Below are 5,881 nucleotides of genomic sequence, written 5' to 3' on the forward strand. Positions count from 1 at the left end.
CCATGGACGATAGCCTGCCAGGCTCCTCTGTCCATGGGATTTTCCAGGCAAGAATACTGGAGTGGGTTGCCATTTCCTTCTCCAGGGGATCTTCCCAACCTGGGGATCGAACCCACGTCTCCAGCATCTCCTGCCTTGGCAGGCAGATTCTTTACCATTGAGCCACCTGGGAAGCCACCTTGAATGCTTGTTGGGAGGCAAATAAAGAGGAAAAGGACAGGGATTTCCCTGGCAGTCCAGTGGCTAAGAATCTGCCTGCCAATGCAGGAGGACCCAGGTTCTATTCCTGGTCTGGGAAGATCCCACATGCCACGAAGCAGCTAAGCCCATGCACCACGATTACTGAAGCCCTTGAGCATAAAGCCTGTGCTCCACAAACTAGAGAAGCCACTGCAATGAGAAGCTTACACACTGCAAAGTGGAGTGGCCCCTATTCACTGCAGCTAGAGAAAGCCCACATGCGGCAATGAAGACCCAGCACAGCCAAAAATAAATAAATAACTATAAAAGTTAGAAAAATAAAAAGAGAGAGAGAGAAAGGACATTTCACTGGAGAAGGAAACAGTGTGTTTAGCGGCTGTGGTCTGAAGCAGGGGCGTGCCTGAGGACCAGTTGCTAGGACATAGAGGCCTGTGGCAGAGTCCTTGGGCCACTGCAACAGAGGGTGGCCTGGGACCAGCTGGAGGCCAGGCCAGAACTTGGAAGTTCCCAGGTCTGAGATCAGCCTGCTGTCTTTCTCTGCATACTTGCTTGACTTGAGATAGTTCAAAATCAGTGTGAGTGCCAGGGCTGAGGTGCTGTCAGACACTGACCACAGTGTCCTTGCACCTGGGATTATCTATCACATGTCTGGGGATTGGGGCTCAGGAGATGAACAAGAAGAGAGAATAAAGTGGCAGGAACAGCATAGTCCTTGGAGTCCTTGCAGGGCTGGTCTAACCTGACATGACTGAAGGGGTCAGAGACAGCTTCTCAGCTCCTCTCACATGTCTAAAATACACCATTCACATCCCCTAGCTCAGCGCTTCTCAAACTTTTCTGTGCACACGAATCACCTGACTGTCTCGTTAAAAGTGCAGATCCTGACTTAGCAGGTCTGGGGTAGAGCCTGAGAGTTTACATTTCAAACCCACCAGGGATGCTGTTCTGCTGGTCCAGAATCACACTTGGAGATCCCAGATAGGAGATTTTCAACTGCCCGCTATTGGTATTGTGGACCAGATAATTCTTTGCTGTGGGAAGCTGTCCTGAACATTGTTGGATATTGCAGCAACCTTGACCTAGACTCACTAGATGCTGATAGCAGTCCCCTAGTGTTCTGTGCTAAGTTGCTTTGTGACCTTATGGATTGTAGCCTGCTAGGCCCCTCTGTCCATGGGTTTCTCCAGGCAAGAATACTGGAGTGGGTTGCCATACCCTTCTCCAGGAGATCTTCTCGACCCAGGGATTGAACCCACGTCTCCTGCAAAGCAAGTGGATTCTTTATCACTAGCACCACCTAGAAAGCCCACAGTCCCCCAGTTGTGATGATAAATGTCTTCAGATACTGCCACATGTCCCCTGAAGGAGGGACAAAATAGATCTTGGTTGAAATCCTCTGATCTGGAGTCTGGAGAAACTCTTAAAATGTAGAGTTTATATGTCTGTGGGCTTTACTGAAATTTAGAGAGCCTTCAAGGTACTGAGCAGGGAAGACTGCATAATTTGTAGGGCCCAGTACAAACTGAAAATGTGGGAGCCCCTGTTCAAAAAGCAAGAAAAACAATCACGATGGTGTGATCACTCACCTAGAGCCATACATCCTGGAATGTGAAGCCAAGTGGGCCTTAGAAAGCATCACTACGAACAAAGCTAGCGGAGGTGATGGAATTCCAGTTGAGTTATTTCAAATCCTGAAAGATGATGTTGTGAAAGTGCTGCACTCAGTATGCCAGCAAATTTGGAAAACTCAGCAGTGGCCACAGGACTGGAAAAGGTCAGTTTTCATTCCAATCCCAAAGAAAGGCAATGCCAAAGAATGCTCAAACTACCACACAATTGCACTCATCTCACACGCTGGTAAAGTAATGCTCAAAATTCTCCAAGCCAGGCTTCAGCAATACATGAGCCGTGAACTTCCTGATGTTCAAGCTGGTTTTAGAAAAGGCAAAGGAACCAGAGATCAAATTGCCAACATCTGCTGGATCATTGAAAAAGCAAGAGAGTTCCAGAAAAACATCTATTTCTGCTTCATTAACTATGCTAAAGCCTTTGACTGTGTGGATCACAATAAACTGTGGAAAATTCTGAAAGAGATGGGAATACCAAACCACCTGACCTGCCTCTTGAGAAATCTATATGCAGGTCAGGAAGAAACAGTTAGAACTGGACATGAAACAACAGACTGGTTCCAAATAGGAAAAGGAGTACGTCAAGGCTGTATACTGTCGCCCTGCTTATTTAACTTATATGCAGAGTACATCATGAGAAATGCTGGGCTGGAAGAAGCACAAGCTGGAATCAAGATTGCCGGGAGAAATATCAATAACCTCAGATATGCAGATGACACCACCCTTATGGCAGAAAGTGAAGAGGAACTAAAAAGCCTCGATGAAAGTGAAAGAGGAGAGTGAAAAACTTGGCTTAAAGTTCAACATTCAGAAAACAAAGATCATGGCATCTGGTCCCATCACTTCATGGGAAATAGATGGGGAAACAGTGTCAGACTTTATTTTTTGGGGGGCTCCAAAATCACTGCAAATGGTGACTGCAGCCATGAAATTAAAAGACGCTTACTCCTTGGAAGGAAAGTTATGACCAACCTAGACAGCATATCAAAAAGCAGAGACATTACTTTGCCAATAAAGGTCCATCTAGTCAAGGCTATGGTTTTTCCAGTAGTCATTTATGGATGTGAGAGTTGGACTGTGAAGAAAGCTGAGTGCCGAAGAATTGATGCTTTTGAACTGTGGTGTTGGAGAAGACTCTTGAGAGTCCCTTGGACTGCAAGGAGATCCAACCAGTCCATTCTAAAGGAGATCAGCCCTGGGATTTCTTTGAAAGGAATGATGCTAAAGCTGAAACTCCAGTACTTTGGCCACCTCATGCGAAGAGTTGACTCATTGGAAAAGACTCTGATGCTGGGAGGGATTGGGGGCAGGAGGAGAAGGGGACGACAGAGGATGAGATGGCTGGATGGCATCACCGACTCAATGGACGTGAGTTTGAGTGAACTCCGGGAGTTGATGATGGACAGGGAGGCCTGGCATGCTGCGATTCATGGGATCGCAAAGAGTTGGACACGACTGAGCGACTGAACTGAACTAGAATGTAAAAGTTTTGCCTTTACAAATATTTTTATTACTTACGGAATCTATCAGGGGTAATAAAGATACATAAGTAACAAATAAACTAACACATTGTAAAAAAATATTTTTGGTGTCATATTTTATATAATGCAATCAGTTCAATTCAGTCCAGTTGCTCAGTCATGTCTGACTCTTTGCGACCCCAGACTGCAGCACGCCAGGCCTCCCTGTCCATCACCAACTCCCAAAGTTTACCCAGACTCATGTCCATTGAGTTGGTGATGCCATCCAATCAGCTCATCCTCTGTCGTCCCCTTCTCCTCCTGCCTTCAATCCTTCCCAACATCAGGGTCTTTTCCAACGAGTCAGTTCTTTGCATTACGTGGCCAAAGTATTGGAGTTTCAGCTTCAGCATCAGTCCTTCCAATGAATATTCCAGACTGATTTTCTTTAGAATGGACTGGTTGGATCTCCTTGCAGTCCAAGGGACTCTCAAGAGTCTCCTCCAATACCACAGTTCAACACCACATACATAGCCTTGACTAGATGGATCTTTGTTGGCAAGTAATGTCTCTGCTTTTTAATAGGCTATTTAGATATAATGCAATATATAATAATAATTCATTAATATTAGATATTGATTGAGCAGAAGAATTTTCTGGCTTGTTTGTCTGCAAGTTCATTTATTAGGTCACCAAAACTTATAATTTTCACAACTTTATTTTCAGTCAGTATAATGGAGAGTGATGTTAGTTGCTCTTGTAAATGTAAGATAGTAAATATTTTCAATAATTTTTTATTTTTGAAGGAGTTTTCTGCTGATGCAGCTGTTACTGAAGCTGTTAAGAATATTTTATGGCCTGTGAATACATTTTTGATAAATTATTTCAAAATATAAATTTTGGTACATTTAGATCTGATGATTCCCATGGAACAATCTTTCTAGGCAGATTTAATTCTTCATACAAATCAGTTTCATGTAAGTTTGAATTTGTTTTTAAATGTAAATTTACACCACGCCTCTTTAATATTTCCTTTGACTATTTCTGTACCTTGAGGTCATATAAGAAACTGAAAGTGGCTTCATTTTTGGCATGTAACTTAAAACACCTATTTATGCACTCTTTCATTGTATCTTAAATGACAAGAAAACTTAATTTTGAAGTTACCTTGCTTGTTAGTAACTGGTTTAATTCAAGCTTCATATGAATATAGTGTTCTTTTCCATTGAATGAAAAAATTCATTTTGAATCTAATTTCTCTTTGTAAGCCTGTGAATATTTGCTTTGCAATTTTGTAGTAGTTCTTGAAGATTCCTGAAGATTCTAAACTCCTTGAAGAATTCTAATAATTCCTTCATATGCTCTATTATAATATTTATATATATGCTCTTATTTTGTAATAATTTATTGACAAAATTTACTGCCTGAAGGCCAGCAATTCTTTTCTGGGAGCTCAGATCCAAGAGTTGTCCAGCCACTGCAAGGATGGGCTCCAGGGGCAGAAGCAGGCCTCCCAGGGGGGACCCGGTGCTGCCTTCCTGTGAGCCCCTCCCCCGGCTCCTGTGGTCTCTGCCGCCACCACTCACTGCCACCAGTATGGGTCCAGGTCTGACTGGGCCACACTGTGGCCCAGTGGTCTCCTAGACTTTGCCAGGCATGCATATACTTGCAGGGCCACTAAGCCTATTGCCTTGTGTTCCTGTTGCTTGCCCACCTGGGGTCTTGTCTCATGTATGCTCCATCAAGTCATTGGACTTCACTTACAAAACACTTACCCATTTCAAAGATTGAATTATTAGAAGTTTCAAGATGGAGACAGAGAAAGAGCATTAAATCAAAGCAGATTTAATGCTCTTTCTGAGCATAGGACCTGTTATAACCACCCAAGCTGCACACCCAGGAACCCGACCCCACACTGGGTGGTGATAAGCAGTGAGGGAAATGGGGCTTAGTGAGAGAGTGGTTACCAGGAGAACCCACAGGCCTCTCAGAGGCAGCAGGAAGGCTGTGGAAAGGAGAGCCAGGGACTTCCCTGGTGGGCCAGTGGTTAAGACTCTGTGCTTCCACTGCAGGGGGCATGGGTTCAATCCCTGGTCGGGGAACTAAGGTCCGGTAACTAAGGTCCGGCATGCCCTGTGCTACAGTTGGGGAAAAAAAAGAGAGAGAGAGCTAGAAGACTCTGAGGGCATACAAGGAGTTGAATTTAGAATCTACAGGCAGGCAGCCCCTGCACAGCTCCATGGAGGCAGGCTGCTCTGGTGGGGACAGGAGGCGCTGGGAGAAAGCCTGTTCACAGGGACTGCTGGTTCCCACGGTTACTCAGGGAGAGACCCTCCAGGTTCAAGGCCCTCTTCCTCTGCCCTCTAGCTTCCTGCACCTTCTCTATTTGCTACTTTCACATCATTTCTTTTTCTAACTTCATTCCAACTGTTCTCTGCCTCTTCCTCCTCTATCCTGCCCTCCTTTGCAAATGTGTGTATGCAGGGGTTGGGGGTGGGGCAGGCGTAGATCTTTCTTGGTGGTAAGAAACTCTTCCAGACAAAGATTAATTTCAGAAAGATGGAACCCTTCTCCCCAAGGCCGAACATAAGT

This window comes from Oryx dammah, unplaced genomic scaffold (assembly GCF_014754425.2).
Source record: "Oryx dammah isolate SB20612 unplaced genomic scaffold, SCBI_Odam_1.1 HiC_scaffold_26, whole genome shotgun sequence".
In the NCBI taxonomy this organism is placed as follows: Eukaryota; Metazoa; Chordata; class Mammalia; order Artiodactyla; family Bovidae; genus Oryx; species Oryx dammah.